The following is a 21,255-nucleotide window of genomic DNA, read 5'->3' as shown; positions in this document are numbered from 1 at the left end:
GGGTTTCCTTTAAGCTACAGATATGCCCAAAAGCACAAATAAATGCCTAAAAATAGACATTAGGGATGATTAGCTGAATGTAAACAATAACAAGCTTTCTAAAACCGGAAGAAAATTTAGAAGACTTCCGGTGTATCCTTCCACTTATATTATGCTTAAGAGGCGCTGTTTGCACAGCCATAGTTATAGGAAGTTTTACTAACGTGATTTATGCTTAAATGTACATTCAATTTTACCAGTCATACCCAGATAGCAAAATAAGGGTTATTTTCCCTCAACAAAAATCTTTTAATGTAGAGCTAAAACGGTTTACAATATGGTTTACGTGTAAACCTTCTAACCTTAAAGCGAGATCTGTGACAATCTGTTCCATTCTACGCATATTATCCTGATCCAAAACCATGGAAAACAATCTTCTATATAAAAACCTTAAATCGAGGATGACATAGGATTTTCAAGCGTTAAAAATTCCTTTCATGTAGCTAGTCTCAAGCTGAAAATAATCTTAAATCTAGGTAATTATAAAGTTTCTTTTCACACTGTCTTGTATGCTCAACTAAAATCTACCTTGTATTGAAATTTTTTAATGGACAAAGCAATATATATATATATATATATATATATATATATATATATATATATATATATATATATATATATATATATATATATATATATATATATATATATATATATATATATATATATATATATATATATATATATATATATATATATATATATATATATATATATATATATATATATATATATATATATATATATATATATATATATATATATATATATATATATATATATATATATATATATATATATATATATATATATATATATATATATATATATATATATATATATATATATATATATATATATATATATATATATATATATATATATATATATATATATATATATATAAAGTTCAAAATGAAGAATAAAACAAAGAAAAATAATAGACATATGAAAAAAAGGGGGGGAAATAATAAGTAAAAAAATAACAAACAACAGTTTATTTTAAAAAAAAATTAAAAAAAAGGAAATATTAATTAAAAAATCGGAAAAAAAGCCGGAAAAAAAGATATAATCTTTTCTTCAGCCCACATGATTATATCCGCAAAAGAATGCTTTGGCTTTATTGATACAATATCAGGAAGCACTCTGTTTTGCGGATATAATCGTGCGGGCTGAAGAAAAGACGTTACATTTTTTATTTTATTTTTTATTTTTTTAAATAAACTGTTGTTTGTTATTTTTTTACTTTTTATTCTTTATTTTGAACTTATCTAATAAGTTCTGTTTACTTGCAGCTTAAGCGCAATAAATGAAACTTATTGTTTTTCTTAACTTTCTTCGTGTTTTCTTGTATTTATTTATTTATTATATATATATACGCACACACACTGGTGAGCAAAACTTAAGCAACAATTGGTTTTTCGGCTTCAGCTCCCCAACAAAGTATAAGATAGCCATGAAATTGCAGTATAATATGCACGTAACTCAGTAGAAAGATTATTTGTATGCAAATTTTAGAAATAAAACGTCGTAGGTGATTTAAGTGTACGTAAACCTTGTGGGTCGGTGCGTGCAGGTCAAAGCTATGATAAAAGGATGAAGAGCACCGTAGTTGAAGACATTCGCTGCAAGTGTAAGTGATTTGTTTTGTGAAACATGTCTTCAAGAAATCATTCAGACGACTTTACTCGAGGAAGAATGATTAGGAAGCTTGAGGAGGGGCGTAGTGTGACCAGTGTCGCCGAAGAGTTCGGGATCAACAAAAGTGCTGTTTCTCGCGCTTAGAATGCCTTTATAACTACTGATACAGCTGTTCGGAAGGTTGATGGTGGCCGTCCAAGGAAAACAACACCAAGAGATGACCGTTACATTGTCCTCCAGGCGAAAAGAAACCGTTTTCAGTCAGTGAGCGTCATATATCAGACACTGTGCACAGCCACAGGACGACAAGTATCAAGATTTACAGTGGCCAGACGCTTCCACAAAGGTGTCTTATTTGCTAGACGTCCTGAACGCAGCATACCTTTAGAAGTTAGCCATCGGCGGCACCGTTTAGAGTGGTGCAGAGAACACGAAACCTGGACACCTCATCAATGGAATCGCGTCCTCTTCACAGATGAGAGTCATTTTAGTGCCACAAGCGGTTCTCAACGTCGGTTGATCTGGAGAGAGGTCGGAGCACGATTTCATCCCAATAACATCGCGGAAAGAAATCGTTACGGTGGTCCTGGAGTTGTCGTCTGAGGTGGCATTATGTTGAACGGGCGGACTGAGCTTCCGATCTTCGACCCAGGTTCTGTAACTGGAGACTGCTACTGCAATGAGGTAATCCTACCCCATTTGCGTCTGTTCGGAGGGGCCATTGGACCAGACTTCATTTTTATGGATAACAATGCCCGGCCACACCGTACTGCTAATGTTCAAGAGCTACTGGAAGGTGAAGATATCACACGAATGGATCGGCCAGCTTACTCTCCAGATCTAAATCCCATAGAGCAAGCGTGGGATGCATTAGGGAGACGTCTTGCGACACGACAGCATCCTCCTGGTAACACCCATCAGCTGAAAGATGCGTTAAAGGAGGAATGGAGCCGTTTACCCCCAAGAACTCCAGGATTATCTGGTGCTTAGCATGTAGAGACGATGCCAAGCAACAATTACAGTAAGGGGAGGGCATATCCCATACTAGGGAACATCTGCCAGTTGTACTTACGCTTCTTCAGGCAATCGTGTGCAACGCCACTATATGTCAAATAAAGCCTTTTTTTGTTCCATACCCTACTTTAAGCTTTGCATTCATTTCTGCGCCATTATTATTTTACCATCGTTTAAGTACAAAATAATTACATCATATTCAAATTTCATGTCAATCGGAAGATTTCTTGTAGCGTTATGACAAAAAACGCACATGTTGCTTAAGTTTTGCACACCAGTGTGCCAGTGTATATATATATATATATATATATATATATATATATATATATATATATATATATATATATATATATATATATATATATATATATATATATATATATATATATATATATATATATATATATATATATATATATATATATATATATATATGGAGTTTCAGTGTCATAGTGTAATAACTGCGACGATTACATCATCATTCAACATTATGTAATACTTTAAGAGATTTAATCATCCTTTTGGTCATTGAGAGGCGCCGCCAGAAAGTCCAGATAGGGAAGTCCCGAATTTATAATATATATATATATATATATATATATATATATATATATATATATATATATATATATATATATATATATATATATAACATAAAAAGCTTCAATTAATCTTTTTATGTTAGTTTCTTCGTTATAAAACAACTCCTAATTTATTACTACTTAATTCTTCAATTCGAAGCACTTTATGATACTTTTAAAAAACCACATCCTGTTTCTAAATCTATTTTTAGCCAGCTATACATAAATTTAAATAAAGATATTTTTCCTTTTAAGCTTTGTGGGAATCGCGTGATCTATCTAATTAACCAATAGTAATTTCTGAGATTTCCCTCTTTTCCCTAAATAGAGGCATTTTCGGATTTTTGCAAGATTTTCCCTACCAGAAAGACTGTTTGCTGATGGAGTAAACATCACTTCTTCGCTCCCACTCAACTAGGAATGATCAAATAAAAGTTACTCTGATTTAATTAAAATCCTGTGTCTGCTTTCCTGCTGGGTCCGACTGCATCATTTTACATATATATATATAAACTGCTGTTTGTAGAAAATGCAACACCATGAAAGAATCATCAGAATCAAATGAAATTTAATGCAGAAACGACTTGTACTGATACAAATAAATGATGAAATTTTCAAAACAAAAGAAACAAATTAAGCGTCCGAAATCAGTATTTGATGCAGCCACCACGCGCTGCAATAAGTGCTGCTATACGACGTGGCATGGAGTCAAACAGATGTTGAATATCTGCTTGAGGAAGAGAATTCCATATCGCTTGTATGCGCAACCAAAGTTCGTCTTTGGAAACTGCAGGACGCGGATCACGAGTGAGACGCCGACCAACCATATTCCACACGTGCTCAATAGGCGACATATCCGGCGAATAAGCAGGCCAAGGAAGAAGTTGCATGCGTTGTGCTGAACAGAAGTCTCTAACAGTCCGCGCAACATGTGGGCGTGCATTATCCTGCTGAAAGATAGCTCCAGGGATGCCTTGAAGGAAAGGAACGACTTCGGGCTGTAGCACTTCACGGACGTATCTGTTGCTATTGAGATTACCCTCAATTCGTATCAAATTGGATCGTCCATGATACGAAATCGCACCCCAGACCATAACTCCGGGTGTTCGACCACTATGTCGTTCAATAATACACTCAGGAAGGCAGCGTTGACCGGCATAACGTCTAACACGAACACGGCCATCATGGGTCCACAAATTGAAGCGTGATTCATCTGAAAAGACAACTTGGTGCCAATCAGCTCGCCAGTCTCTGTGCTCAAGAGCCCACTGCCGACGCAGCCGTCGATGATCCGCCGTGAGGGGAATCCTGTATAATGGCACCCTTGCACGCAATCCACGGCGCAGCAGACGACGACGAATTGACGAAGCCGACAATTGTACACCTGTAGCAGTAGACCAATGTGCTGCCAGCTGCCTGGAGGAAGCTGTGCGATCATTCACCGCCATGCGGAGCAGGTGTCGATCATCGCGCTCTGACGTCACCTTCTGTCGTCCAGTGCCTGTTTTTCGAGTTGTTCGGTGCTCGTCGGTCCACTGCTTCCAAACTCGCATCACTGTGGAACTGTTCCGCTGCATACGAGCTGCTATTGCGCGATAGGAAAATCCTCCTTCTCGAAGGCCGATTATCCTCCCTCGTTCAAACTCCGTAAGTTGCTTGAATTTCTTATTCTTCCGTCGTGGAGGCATACTCAGGTCTCACTAAACGTTTGCCACTAACAAATAATCATAGACTATTTTCAACGTCCCGCTACAGCACTTTATTTATACGCTTTCAGCATCAATTCAGAGGGCGCTGCGCGCGCCACGCACGCGCGATGGCTCTGAAACTTTATTAATTTGCATAATATCCTATAATTGACATTTGCTGCGAATTTCATTTGATTCTGATGATTCCTTCATGGTGTTGCATTTTCTACAAACAGCAGTTTATATATATATATATATATATATATATATATATATATATATATATATATATATATATATATATATATATATATATATATATATATATATATATATATATATATATATATACTTATTTAAAAGTATTATAGTTTACTTCGGTTATAATCTTTTGAGCCTGCCTAGTATTCATGAAGTCCTTATCCTTAAAATCCTGCTCTTATCCTTAAAAATAAAAATATGCTTTATATATGTCCTAAAATGAAAATTATATAAATATTTTGTTTCGTAGATATCATGTTTTGGTTGAGAGTACATTCGGATGAATATATTGATCCCAGAGCTGAACCGGCCATTTATTTTGCTATTCACGATTCCAGAAGACTTGTGAATCCCTTCAGACATGGTATTAAGCTTTTGGCACCAGGATATCATTTTATTAAAGTCACCGAATATGTGAGTATTGTTTACGAAATGGAAAGAGTGATCACGAAACTACTGTCGTACAAACACGAGATGATCCTCTCCCCACATTATAAGAGACCTGATTGAGAGTTTATCTTGCGATTGGTAGACATTAAGGAATAAAACCTATAATATATACATCATTCAAAATATGGGTCACGACATTAATCTTTTTTCAGTCTGCAGGCAGTGTTAAAGCTTCTGGTATTCTAATGTTTTACCAGCTCTCTGGCATGGCCTTAGAAAAGCAGATATCCTCGTTGTTTGAGTTGAACTGCTTTTCAGTCAAATCTTCCTTTTTATCTACAAATTAATTCAAGGTAGTGATTATAAATTTGTTGAAAAGGTAGGACTCATAAATATCGAGAATCACTTGCATCATATGACACAAGAGGAGCTTCCTCATATGTAAACTGGCTGTTTGGTTGTTCTTTTGATCTAGCCAAGTACACAAATTGTACAATTGTACAAATGGCACGCCAAATCATTAAGTTTTATAAAATATTTAATTGTAGATCTGTTTGAAGACAACCTTTGACAATATTCATTAGAAAAGGTGTAATTAACATGAACTAGGCTTCTACTAATTTAGCTTTCTAACCCCTAGCGGCGTATGTGGACATTGCACGCTATGGGTCACTAAGAAAATCTCTATCTTTATGAAATGCCATGCCTTCCTTCCAAGTCTGCTGATAGGTTTGCTAATTTACTATCCAGTGGCCTTTAACGACTCTCTCTCCCTTACTTGGATCTTTCCTTCTTGACTGGAGTTGGCCGTTATTGTAATGCAAGGTTTTTTTTTAACATTTATTACCTGGGCCTGGGATAGCCTGGTTCATAGGACACTGGGCCCATGTCCAAGAGATTGTAGGTTTGATCCCCGCCGACCGAAGACTCCCAATGTAGTAAATGGGGACTGATACACGTTAAATCTGCCGAGTTAAAAAGTCCTCCATGTTCCCATAACAAGTCATTCCTCTGGGGGTACTGATCCAGGAGTGTTCTTGTTATAGATAATGTTATAGATAGTTATAGATAATGATAACATATCAATTCTAAGAGAAGATGGAATAACTATTTTTGAGTCTTTAAGAAATAACCCGCATTCTAAATACAATTCATTTCTAATTTTGAAGTTATGTTTCACTTCGCGGGGAACACTTTGTGCCTCTTTTGTCCCACACTTTTCACAACAATCATATACAAATTTTAACACTATATCAGACTTTATACCATTTATAAATTGTTCAACTCTTCTCTTACCGATTGGGAGTTGTTTGACAGTGTGTACAACATTAAGTATATCAGGGTCGTCATTTACCTTATCTTTTATATAGGCTCGAGAGAGAGTGTCAACTAAAAACATCTCACTCCCTTTTACATACACAATTTCAAATTGATATTTCATCAACTTAAGAAGCATCCTTTGTAGTCTTGAAGACATAGTATACATTGGCTTTTTGACAATACTTGTTAAAGGTTTATGATCACTTTGAACTACAAACTTTTTACCATACCCAAAGCTTTGATACTTTTGTACAGCAAAAACGATTACCAACATCTCATTCTCTATCTGAGCATTATTCTGCTCAGTCTCAATGGGACTTCTAGAAGCATAAGGCACTAAGTGACCCTCTTGAATAAGACATGCCCCAATCCAATCTTTAGAACTATCACATTGTATTACACTAGGTTTAGAACTATTAAGCACTTTTAACACCAAGGAAGAGTTCAACAAATCCCTAATCTTACTAAAAGCAATATTGTGTTCAGGTTGCCAATTAAATTCAATTTTATCCCTCAAAAGAGTTCTAAGAGGAGAAGTAATTGTTGATACAGTAGGAATGAATTTTGAGAGGTAGCTTACCATACCCAAAAATCGCCTCACGTCATCTTTGCCAGTTGGAATTTTCATTTCGGTTATCGTTCTTATATGCATTGAATCAGCTTTTATTCCTTCCTTAGACACTAGTTGTCCCACGTATTTAACCTCACTCACTCTGTACTGAAATTTTTCAGGGTTAAATTTTATATTACATTGCTTAGCCATTTCAAAAACTTAGTTAAGTGCAACATCATGTTCAATATTATTTTTACCAGTCGCTATGATATCATCAAAATAGATCTCTACTCCCTCAAAATCATCAAACATTAGGTTCCTGGAAAACTCCAGGTGCCGATATAATACCAAAAGGCAATCTTAAAAGCTGATAACTTCCAAATGGGGAATTAAATGTACACAAATATGCACTCGCGTCATCTAACGGCACTTGCGAGAAACCATCTTTAAGATCCAAGACAGAAAATACAGTTTTCCCCTTTATATCCTTAGCTTCTGGGTTATGTAAAGTACTTTTTAATTTATCAAGAATGGCTAATGGTACCCTTCTAGGTGCATCAATTATTGGTTTTACATCAGGTTTTAATTCAATATGATATGGATCCCCTGAAAATCTACCTAAGTTACTAAAGAGATCAATATTCCCATTAATTACACTTTCCTTATCAAAAAAATCTATCACAAGCACCTTCTTGATTAAATTTAACATCTGACAAGTTTTCAGACCCAAAATAGGTTTTGATGATACATCAATAACAATAAATTTCAAAAAGACTTCATCTCTACCATGTATACATTTCAAATCAATTTCACCTTTTGGTGTTAATTCACAATTACCATATGATAACAATGTTACTTTTGTATCAATCAATTTTTTATCGACAGACAATGTCACGCTGTTAAATACAGTAAGTGGCAATATATTTGCTTCTGCAGCAGAATCAAGTTTAAATTCATTGTCATTACCCTCTACTTCAACTTTTGTTAACCAGACATTTTCTAAGCTATGTGCACTAAAGTTTCTATCATCTATAACAGAATCATTGATATGACACTTTTCAAATGTTACACTATCTATAAACAGAGAACCAATATCAGAGGTGTTTTAAATTTGATTAACACTTTTTTGTGTAGGTTTTGCGGCTTTACACACTGCTGCAAAGTGTTTTTTTGTTTACACTTTGCACATATCCTACCAAATGCAGGGCAACTCTTTTTTGCATGCTGCCATATCGATAGCTCTTAAACGTATCACTTTTATGGCTTTTTGTGCACAACTGCTGCTTTAGGGCCATTTCGTTTAATTTCACGCACTTGAGATGCAGCAGTAACAGTTTCCAGTTGAACTTAATTTGTCTCCGCTGCTCTAAGAAAATCAGCTGCCATCTGCCAATGTTAAATCAGTCTCTCGGAGTAGTCTTTCTAGGTAGGCTTTTTCTCTGATTTCCAGCACCAGCCTGTCACGGATTAAGTCGTTTTCTTGGCTGCCGAAACCATATGTGGAAGCTAGCGTTTTCAGTTCAGTACGATAGCTGTCTATCTGCTGCCCTTGTTGAATGCAAGAGAAAAATTTGAATCTCTCAAGCACAACATTCTTTTTTGGCATGCAGTATTCTTCAAATAACTCAACAACGTCATCAAACTTTTTTGCATCTTTATCTGGACCAGGCTTGAACGTATTAAATATATTCACTACTTCATCATTAATGACGTTGAGAAGTATGGCTATTTTTAACTGCTCTGACTTTTTGTCGTTTTCTGACGCTATTAGATAGTTAAAAAAAACTTCTGTTTCTATTTCGTCCATATTTCTGAAAGGTTACCTGAAGTAAACTTGCCTTTCTCTTGCAGGCCTAAACGTTTCCATACTTTTATCATGAACACAAAGTTCTGAACGAAGAACGAACATTAAGTTCCTCTCAAATACATTTAGGCAAGCATGCACGCTGACACCATGTTTCTCTCTTATACCTTTAAGAACTGCAAAGCCTTAAAGTTTCATTAAGAGAATATTTATTAACCATTATCAAGTAAGACAGCAACCTCTCAGACCAGAACAGAGCAAGTACTGGACATGAACAACATCAATGCATCAATAACATCACAGTTGCAATCACAGTTAAAACACATATGCTACAAGATCAACATCCTATTACCTCAGGACACTTTCCATATCACTGAGTGTCCGGATACTACTTTTGGCCAGATTGTGTTGAAGGGAACTACCTTAGCCTTTTGATTACAACATGTGAACCACATGTGATGGTACAACATGGAACTCCGTAAGCAATGGGTTAGTCAATGTTGAACTGATTGAATGTACTTAAAAAATCAAAAGATCGTTGCCTATTCGTCACAGAAGTAGAGTGGAAACCACGACCAAAGTTGTCAACCAAAGTTGATAACCAGAAAGCTCGCATACCGCGACAAATATGGTAACCGAATTTGAATTAATTATAATAACCAGGAACATTTTATTCCTTGCTCTGTAGCGTTGGTTGATTGAGGAATGAGCAATCACAACACATTCATACGCATTACCATAATATGTCCCAGTCCTTTGGCTGGCTATCCGTGCATCTCTCAAGCATAAACCAGCACCGTGAGTCATTTCAAGAGGAAAATTCCCATTCATTGTAGGTCTATATCCATTAACAGCAAAAAGATAAGAATTTACACAAAAAACGTGTTTTTTTTAATATCAGATAGCGCCTTAGATTAGGCAGCGCACATTTTAAGAACTAATCATATTGCATTACAAATGCCCCTTCACATAGTTAAAAGCTGATTTAAAATTAAGCCTACCACGATTATTTATGGACAATTTTATCTAAAAAATGAATGTATATAACCATAAAAAATATTCACTTGCATTTCATTAAATACGCGCTCCAATTACAAACTTAGGAACCCGATAAAAGATTTTTTTTCAAGCAAACATCCATGTTCGTAAAAAACCCACGGAAAGCTATTTATTTTCCCAACATGTGTATTAGATTGTTTTTGATAAATCCACCAATACTGTAATATGAGCATTACATACTGAGTACTTAGCATATATTTTGTATCTTTACTCGTCAAGTCAAAGTTCTTGATGGTTATGTTGGTTTCAGTGCGATTCAAAATGGTCCAACATCATTTGATGGTCACCATCCTCCAACATTTACCATTATGCGTTCATGGTTTTTGATATACCAAACAACTTCCATGGTCCATGATGGAAAATGATGGTTAAATACAATATGATGCTTAATCATCAAGAGAATTTTGATTCTCATAGACCAACAATCAAGGATGATCTATGATGGTTCAAGAGGGCTTCAACTGCGCATTTCCTTGATGGTTTAATGGGAAATCTTGTAGGTTCTCAGGAATAAACCATCAAAACAATTTGTTTGTTTTTTCTTGTTGACCCATCATAACTCAGTTCGAAATCCTACATCGGGGTGATGGTGGCTCATGAACGTTTCAACATTTAATTTTTTAAAAATTTTGATGGAAAGTACTGATGGTTCAACACGAACAAATCATCAAAAAAAGTCGGACCATCATAAATCTGTCCAAATTCCTATATTGGGGTGATGGTGGCTCATGACAGTTTCAACATTTGATTTTTACGAAATTTTGATGGAGAGTTCTGATGGTTCAACAAGAACAAACCATCAAAACAAGTTGGAACATTATAAATCAGCTCGAATACCAAGATTGGGGTGGTAGTTACCATCAAGATTATTTTGGTCTATAAATAGAAAACCGTCAAAAAATTTGACTTGTTCCCTGTGCTTATTGTAAAATTGAATTCCACCCTCTCGTAAAATCTGTGTCATTCACTTCCGGACAACCAATAATACTTACAAAATGTTGACTTCATTTGTTCATAGGTGGAGCAACATCTTTTACCCCAACCTTATGATACAAATTGCACATTGTTTAATCCTATAGGAAGTACAGAAGAAAACTTTGACATAATGGTATGGCCCTCCTTTATTGTAATCCATAGTTATTGTACTGTAATACTGAAGTGTGTAACCTGTTTTGTGTATAGCAATATTTTATGTATGTTATGTTTTTATGCAAATCCATTGCTCCCATAAAAAACAATAGAGTAAAGAAATTATTCATATTAGGTTACTAAAAAATAAACCCTTTCTTCCCTTATATTCGCGACAGCAATGCTTGAATACGCCATCTGGGAAGTTGACCGATTCATCGGCTTGACACTCCTCCCTTTCCTCTTCTCTTCTTCTCAGTTGTATAAGAATGTACTACGATATTTTCCTTTTCTTAATATTTTTCGCATTTAATTGTCAGAAGAAATTTTTTAAATTTCTACGACGCTTTCTTTTAGAATTATGATTAATGTAGTTTTCAGTTCCATGTAGTTTCCGAACTTAAAAGTTTTTAATCTATTTGAAAATGAAGTCAAAAATTTACATACTTTCTTCTTCTATGACTCTCCACACGCTAATGGTGAAAGCATGAGAAATGTTGCCATTGGTAGAGAGTTCTACTCTAAGCCACCTGTACCCCAATACGATGTTCAATTCAAGATGCCAAACATATAACACCCTTCTCACCATTTACGATTTAAAAAAAGGATTATGGAGTTGCCAGCTATTTGAACAATAGGTCAAAAAATAAACTTACATGAAAACTAACTCTTGACATGATTGGCCAATGACGTCACAACGTCATTTTGTCACAGAATGTTGACGTTTTATTGCATTTTTGACCTCTTATCAATTCATACTTCGAAAAATAGACTATTTTCCCGAAGACTTTTTCAGAAACAGTAAAAAAATAATAAAAAGTAAGTTATCCTTCCTTAAAAATACCCAATGTACTTAAGAATACACTAACCATAAAAATTGACCTCCATAGGGTACAAATAAGAATGAATAATCCTACCTAAATCTAGTGGCAAAAACCCCAGATTGCGAAACCCTAATGTTGTGGGCACGAATCCATTAGTCAAATTCAAGTTTCGTGAATTAGTTGTTATACAGGGTTATTCACAATTCCCTCCGCCAGTAAACACCATTTTTCCTTACTACAACTGACTTCAGTGGTACATGTTACTACCATCTACCGGCAACTGCTAAAATTAAAACTTCACTACTTTCGGAATAATTTCATATGTCTTTTTTGCCATATTCGTCTTCGTTTTTTTACTATAACGCTTCGAAACCCCGGAGAGAATTATGACTAACCCTGTATATAGAGGAAATAGGGTTACGTAGTTTATAAATCAAAATAAAAGTTACAAAGATGAATAGAATAAAGATGGTAGACGGAGAAAAGGCTTCGGGCCAATAATGATCCCTTTCACCAATATAATCTTTCTCGACGATGGCGTGATTAAAGCAGGATGCATCGAGCAGGTTTCCGTACATTTAAACCAACTTAATTTTATCGCCGTGATCCGGCAGAAACATTCAGTGTACCGGTAATGGTTGCAAGGTCTGCAGCTATTTTCTTAGGTGTGACATTTCTGTTCCTTTTCGCTGCTTGGAAAACATATCGTCTCTCTTAAGAGGACGCCATACAACGGAAGAAAATTTTTGTCGAAAATTCTCATTCATTACTAAGTTAGAGTTCAAGGTGTAGAAAAAGTGAGTTCAGACAAACCTAGAGTAAGCCTAGAGTAAAGTTTCAAATACTGGAAAGAAAATATTAAAATATGCAAATGAAAATAAATGACGAGAATATAACTTGGGATTACGCAGCGAAGAAGTTCTCATGTAATATTTTGTTTGCATTTTAATAGTATTTTTTTCAGCAAATGAAACTTCATGAGAAAGTCTAGGTTTGCCTGAACTTACTTTTTCTTTCTTTTGAATTTTAACTTAGTAATGAAGGAGAAAGCGAATTTGCGACGAAAATTTTCTTCCGCGATATGGCGCCCTCTTAAGATGCGGTGCTACTACAACGACCATTGGCATGCAATCGCACAGCATTCCCGCCTTCAGAGGGTTTTTTTTTAAATCACGAGATGACGCTTTTTGACATTACTGTGGCCACATGTCTGATATTTTGACCTTCTTCCAGTAGTCTAACGGCTCGTCCATGATAGTAAGAACTCAAATTGTATCTTGCTAGAGCTTTGCACGTATTTATAACAACACTATAATGAATTTTACAGAAATATGTTCATCAACCTATGGTGTTATTTTGATCAAATTCCAAACATCATGATTGCGTCCACTACCTTTAATACAAAATACGGGTAATGCTCTACCTCACCCTCTACGTTTGATTTGTTTGTGATTGGTAGGCTATCAAGAACGTCACTTTGCGTAAATCAGTTGTTCCTTAGCAATTGTCAAGCAGTGTACACACACGCCCCATACTTCTGGAAAATCTTGAATTGAACAATATAGGTGATCGCAATGCTCAAATACACCATCTGGGTAGAAGACCAGTACCATGCCTTTGGCCCTTCTCCCGTCCTCTCCTCCTCTTTTCAGTTGTATAGGAAAGTACTACGATATTTTTCCTTTTCTTAATATTTTCAGTATTTAATTTATAAAAATATTTTTTAAATTTTCCTTATTTTAGAACTATGTTTAATGTAGTTTTCAGTTCCATATAGTTTCTCAACTTGAAAGATTTTAATCTAGTTGAAAATAAAGACAGACACTAACGTACTTCCTTCTTCTATGACTCTCCACACGCCAATGGTGAGAGTATGGGAAGTGTGGCTATAGGTAGAGAGTTCTGTTTACTCTACGCCACCTGTAGCCCATTTCAATCGCCAATTGTTAGTTAATATTCAAATATTTTCCCTTTTGGATAATTTTTTCCATTTTGAATAGTTCTGTTACGTCGTGACGTAATTGTTTAAACAATTTGTGTAAAAATTTTGATTGAATTGAGAATTCCAGCGCAAAATGAACTGTTTTGTTTTAAATGTTTATTAGCTTACATTTCAAATGATAAAGAAATGTTGAACGCTCCAAGTATTCCAAAACTCGCCCAATCTAAAACATGAACTTAATTTATATTTTATTTGCATTATTTTAGGAATGCATAGAAACTTGCACCTTCCATCTTAACTTGGAACAATATGGATGTGTACCGCATTCAATAAGTATTAGTCACATGGCAAATTGAGCAATATTGTTTGTTAAGATTCAAATATTTTCCGTTGTAGCTAGTTTTCCCCTTTCTGAATAGTTTTGTTGCTTTCGTGACATATTGATGAAAAAATTATGATTTAATTGAGAATTCCAGCGTTAAAACAGGGAACGGTGAGGAAATTTGGAGTTGCTCCAAGTAGCTCCGTTTTGCGAAACTCGCACAATATAACATACTAGTGGGCTGTGCCCCCTGCTCGCTAACGCTCGCGAACCCCCAAAAATTGCTACGCAATCTCATATGGTTTGCTTCCCAAACGAAGCTCGCTTCGCTCGCTACTAACTTAGGTACATTGCAAATGCACAAAATTCTAAGAATTCAAAACAATCATTCAAATCCATATAACAACTTTTTTTTAAAGAAAAATTACATCTTTTTAGTAAATACTAAGTCATTAAAATAAATTTGAATTCAAATAAATGATATGTAATTCGTTAAACCTATTAAAAATGTGCTACAGTATAAAATCTTAAGATAAAATTTCTAAAACTGATATCTCTTTAAAAAAGTTAAAATTTTGGCTGTAATTAAGTCTATTAAGAATTGAAATAAGTGAATTGCAATGGAAAAACCTGCATAAACAAAACATTGAATTTCGGAAGAAATCTCATTTGGTGAGAATGTCAAAAAATTGTCAAAAAATACAAAATACTCTTGTCAAAAAATACAAAATAAACTGACCTCAAATAAAACTCCAAGGACTTCGAATCAAATAATTAAAGAAACTACTATCTCGTTTAATATAAAAGGAAGACTTATTAACTAAACAATAAAATTACAGCATCGCAGTTCCAAAAAACAAATCTCACACTCACTCAAAAAAACAATTTACATTCTAATTAGTCACCATAGCAACCAAAAAACTCTTCTCGTTACCATCTATAAACTGATATATAATAAATAAATTATTTAACAAAAAATACGATGCGCATAAGCACATACGATTTTACACTCTGGTTATTTCAGTTTCCGTTTTTAGAAGCGCTATATGTTGAGCCACCTAAACTAACTTTGGCATGTGACATTTTTAGCTGCAATCATTGGTCGATTTTCTAGCGTTGCCATTCGGGGAGTTGTAATGAGGCTTTTTTTTATCGCCGTGTAAGAGAAATATATATATAGATGAACTCTATTTATATTTTATGCGCATTTTTTAGGAATGCATAGAAACTTGTGCCTTCCATCTTCACATGGAGCAATATGGATGTGCACCGCGTTCAATAAGTATTAGTCACACGGCAACATTGTGTAAGAGAGGTAAGTGTGATTACTTTACAGGTAAAACGTACTGTTGATACAGTATTCATATTTTGAAAACTGTGAAGTTAATGAAATTTGAATTAAGAAAAACATTGGACAAAGGGAGAAATAAGTTATTGCTTACACACTTTCTCTGAAACAATTTTATTGATATTTAGGAGAAATTTCGTTAGATATTCTACTTTCGTAGGATATTCTTCGTTAGATATTCTACTGGAAAATTTTAACAATTTTGTTTAGAAGCAGTTTGAAAATTTTTTGAACAGTATCAATTCTCTAAGCATTTTTTGAAGATTAGTCTTAAGGTTATTTACGTATTGATGTTATAGTTATTTACATGTTATTGTTAAAGGATCATTATTTATTTATATCTCTATATTAGAAGAAAATGATCATGAAATCTAAAATTTGTGACCTTAAAAACATTTGTGAACTTTACTGCTTGCTTTATTTTTACCATTTTGCTAGTAAAATCGTCAGAATTATCTGATGCACATATAATCAGACATAAAATTCCGCGATTTTCTTAAATCAATAAGAAAAATCGAGATTATCCAAATCGAAATTAATTCAGAAGAACGTAGCATCTCATAGTTTCGAAAGTGTAAGAGTTTTATGTATAATAAGACATAAAAATCATGAATTTTGAAGAAAAAAAAGTACAATTTTTTTTTTAATTCCCCCATCACACTAATTATTTGTAAACGATCCTTTAATCATTTTTTAATCGTTTTTACCGTGGAAGTGGGAAAACTCTGCATCACATTTCGCTCTGGTTGAGTTCGATGAAGGATGTTTAAAACTACTTTTGCGCCAAAATCCTCGTCTCACAACAAGGGAACTGATAGTGAAAATGGAAAAATCCTTTAAAACTCAAAAATAAATTATAAAATGACCAAAATGTTGTACCCAACTCAGCATTTCAACACTCCCGTTAAAATAATATTAGAGTTTAATATTTTTAACGCTTTATTTTATAACCGTCGTCAAACAGCGGACCTAATTTTTGGGGATTTACGATTATTAATGTTCAACTCCATAGCCTCGTAAATTTGAACTGAATCCAGAAGACATGGGAACTCTTGGATCAAGTATTGGGAGAAATTTGCCTTCGTGGAGAGCTCTTTTGATGGAGCTAACATGCATTTGCGTTACATGGATAGAAAAAAAAACATGAATCATGGTTAGCCAGACCGCAAGTGGACTCTAACCCATGATCCGTCTACCACTGAGGATATCTTACGTCTGTGATCGGCCCAAACTGGATGTGGAATTCGCATTGACCAACCTTCGCTGGAATTCGAACCATCTTTTCCCTGAGCAGTCATGGTTCTAATTTTAGTCTTTTTCTTCTCATTGCACAATGGGGCAGCATCAAAGGTTTCGTGGCCAAAATTAGTATTTCGATAAAATTTTTTTCAAAATTTGTGGATTTTTATGTGCAGATAAATTGAATTCATATAGTTGAAATTTTGAAATACACTAAAAATACCAACAAAGAAAATGGCGGCTGAAATATGGCGAGCAAAAATATAAAAAAATGATATAGTACGTTTAAATAATTAATAATAGCAATGAAAATATAATAATTTTCGTAATTTTATATCAAAAATAAAAAGCTAAATTATATTTCCGAAATGATATTACAAAATAAAGCGAAAACATTAAAAAAAAACATATTTGTTTTTCGGTATATTTAGTCCACCTTTGCAATATGGGCAAAATGGGGCAGGTTTTTTCGAAAGAAGAAACATCAAAGAAGACAACAAAAAAAGTTTAGCTAACTACCTCATGGAACTTTTTGGAGATAAGCTTCGAAAGTGATTCAAACATTGTAAAACGTCAAATGATAAGATATAAACTATACGTTTGCCAAGAGTATTAACTAATCTAACGAATTGAAACATTGTACTATAATTTCAGACTAATTACGCTGATAAAAATGCAACAGTAAGGTGAAATTCCTATATATATTTCTGAAATATAAATTTAAAAGTTACATTAAAAAAAAGAATTTTAGAATATTTTTTACTACAATTGTACTCTCGTCGGTCCAAAAAGTAAATTATAATGTTTGGAATGATTATGAATACTTAATTTGGGCGATATTAAAACTGCCTACGCACATTTTAGTTGAAAATCTAATTTTGACTTTTGGCCAAAGATCATGGTCTTCTGGCCCACTGTGGCACTGGCAGGAAAATTTGTTCACTTAACTTTCTGAATAATTCTTTCATTAATTCTTTAGAATCCGAGTGAGCCAGGTTTAAGAACCAAAATTTTCATTAGGCTGCATGAAAAACTTTTATTGTATTTTTCAGGTGAAAAAGTCCCGAAAGAAAATTGGGATAGTTGCTTGAAGAAGTGTAGCAATACTCCGTGTGTGTAAGCAATTTTCATGAAGAAGTTTCTCCTCATTTAAGAAAAATGCATTCATTTGATGTATTTTTTAAAACCTTAAACCCATTATATAAATATTGAATCATTTTTCTTAAAGTTGGTGGGACATTCGAACCTGGTGAATGCGGTCACCTTCTTGCAGTACCAAATCTAACCGGAGTTAGTCAAATTTTGTTTAAATATTTCTTCTTTGATTGCCAGTCGCTGGAAGTCTACTTTTTCCATTGATCTTGAGAATAATGTGCTTGTTTGTAGTAATTGAGCTAACCGGAACTCCCCCGTTTATCATTTGTCCCTATTACTTTCCAACTGATTTGTTGTTGTTGCACGCCCCCATTGGCCATCAATACTACACCAGGTCCATGACGTTATACACTCTCAAAAATTCCAACACCGTCAATGGATTATCTACTTAATCCTGTTTGGTGAGCCCCAGGCAGGCGGAATGTGGTGAGGCGATACCTGGTCTGAAGAACAGTTGGTACACATTTCAAAGTTCTTGGATCCTTCTGAGAATTTCATTGATTTAAGGTGACCACTTCGAAAGCGGGCGAGAATAGTTTGTTCCTGTCTATTAAAACCTTAGGCCAGGGAGCCTCCAGGTGAGAACACTGATACCATGGGTGCTTTGGGGGGACATTCCAAGTGGTCTTGTTTTTGTGTTTTATTTTTGAGAAGATTTCAAAAAAGGTGAGGGGTGCCGACGGCACAGAGTCCTCGCAAGCACCAGCTTTAGCCAAAGTGTCCGCAATCTCGTTTCCTTTCAATATCGACGTAGGAAGGAATCCACTGCAGATGAATCTGATGCGAAATGGAAAGCCGTTTTAAATTTTTGAGTATTGACACTCCAGTACTATCTCTCACGCTTTGCCAATTGGCCAAGTGCTGTATTGCACTTTTGCTATCAGACAGAATCCATATCTCGTTTCCACGGGGAAGAAACAAATATGAGTCAAGGGCTTCATCAATGGCTATTAGCTCACTGCGAAATACTCAAACGGATTTACATAAAAGTAGCATTTCGTCTTTGCATTTTGAATCATTAATCAGTTTTCGCCTGAGTTAATTAACCTTAGTCTAACAAAATTTGTATTTTTTCAAGAAAATTTAGTTAAATTTTTTTCTTTTTATTTTGCAAACATAACTGTAATAATACGTCTGTATTTTTGAATAATAATGTGCAAAATGCAAATTAATGTTAATGTGTATTAATGATTGCAAAAATGAGAAGAAAAAAATATATTGTGTAAGTTGAAAAAGGTCACTTGATTTTATAAACATATTTTAATCGGCACTTGATATTATTAAATGGTATGCAACGCTTTATAGATATTTTTAAGAAAACAATTTAGTTTTTAATTTAAATGATGGTATTATAAAAAAAATTTCTTTTGCAGGACTCGATCTTTCAAATACAAGCATTTTCATAATGTAATGGAGGTAGGAATTTTTTTGTAGAATATTATTTGCTTTGAAATTCAAAATTAATAAAATTTAATAAATATTTCAAAATCTACATTTTCGTTTTTAATCTCATAAAAGCGTAAATGTTTTCCTATTTTTAAAGTTCATTTGAAAAACGAGTTTTTATTTTATACCATTTCACTTTCTTATTCAAATATAATTCCCAACTTAGTATAAGTACTGTGATGCCACTATAGGCATTACATATTTCCTAGCTTTCAAAATTTTAAAAAATTTATTTCTTAAATTTAATTTTTTTAAATATTCTCAATCGAGTTTCTATTACAATATACCATTTATTTAATTTTTATTGCATTTTATAAAAAAGTGAATATAACTTTTTTTTATCGATCAATATAGGGGCTAACTTTTTACTTCAATACTAATGTAAGACTCATTCATTTATTGTTGCGACTAAATCAAAAATTAATAACTCTTTACTCTTTACTTCGTACCAAAAACTTTTTTCAATTATATGATTATACTACTCGCTATACTCACAGTGTTTTTTGTTGATTCACTTTCGCCAAACTATTTTCAAACTTAATCTTGATCATGAGTGGTTGGTATAATTTTTGGCTATGCTATCCTTCGATAAATCTCCAACCACGGATCTCTTCCCATGCTCCTAACAGTCCGTTAGGAACAATTCACTTACTTTTTATTTCAAATTATTGGCGGTTGGATCTGAGGCTAAACCCTCCCGGTCCCACCCGATATCTTAACAGAAATTCTCGATGTAAGGGAATGATTTTCTTGACAACTTTAAAGAACTTCTTTGCTTTATTTTTAATAATTTTGGAATGCGGCCATCTTCAATTAAGTTTCTACATAATAGATAAATTTTTCATGAACGATTTTATTCATTTTTCTGGGATAAATATCCCTACATCATATCCAAATTATGATGATGTATCTGAAACGACCAAAATACTTTAATTCTACATAAAAACTACCTTCCACTAAACACTACGGACTAAGAATTTGGACTAAAACTGCTACCGAAAGTATTTAGAACAAGATATTTCTTTAATCCGTGTCGTCATTCATATATGTCTACTGTAACATGATTGAGGATTGAAATGCCTTAGGGAGGCAATTTTAGTGGCTCAAGCATTAGCGCCAAAATCAAGCATCACTGGCTGCTGTTGAGTGACCACTTTGGTCAGCCTGTGAAGGAACTGAGGGTGTGCACTATCGGTCCTCGTATAACTATTATACCACAAAAGTGCGCGCAGGTCATGAGGCTACAGAAGCATTGATGGCATTCCTTCCGCAGAGGATCAAAATTCTGATGACATGTCTTCGGATCATCCTCACCCAGATATCAAAATAAGGTTTATTTTCATTCAGAAAAAACCTTATAAAGTATATCTAAAAAGGTCTATTATGCGGTTTACTGGTGAACCATCTAACCTTAAAACGAGATCTGTGACAATCTGCTCTATTCTACGCACATTACCCTCATCCAAAACCTTGGAAAACAACCTTCTATATAAAAAATATC

This window comes from Parasteatoda tepidariorum, chromosome 4, assembly GCF_982258835.1.
Source record: "Parasteatoda tepidariorum strain Cologne lab strain chromosome 4, Ptep-v5.0, whole genome shotgun sequence".
NCBI lineage: Eukaryota > Metazoa > Arthropoda > Arachnida > Araneae > Theridiidae > Parasteatoda > Parasteatoda tepidariorum.
The sequence above is the reverse complement of the archived record's forward strand: the minus strand, read 5'-3'. Positions refer to the sequence as shown.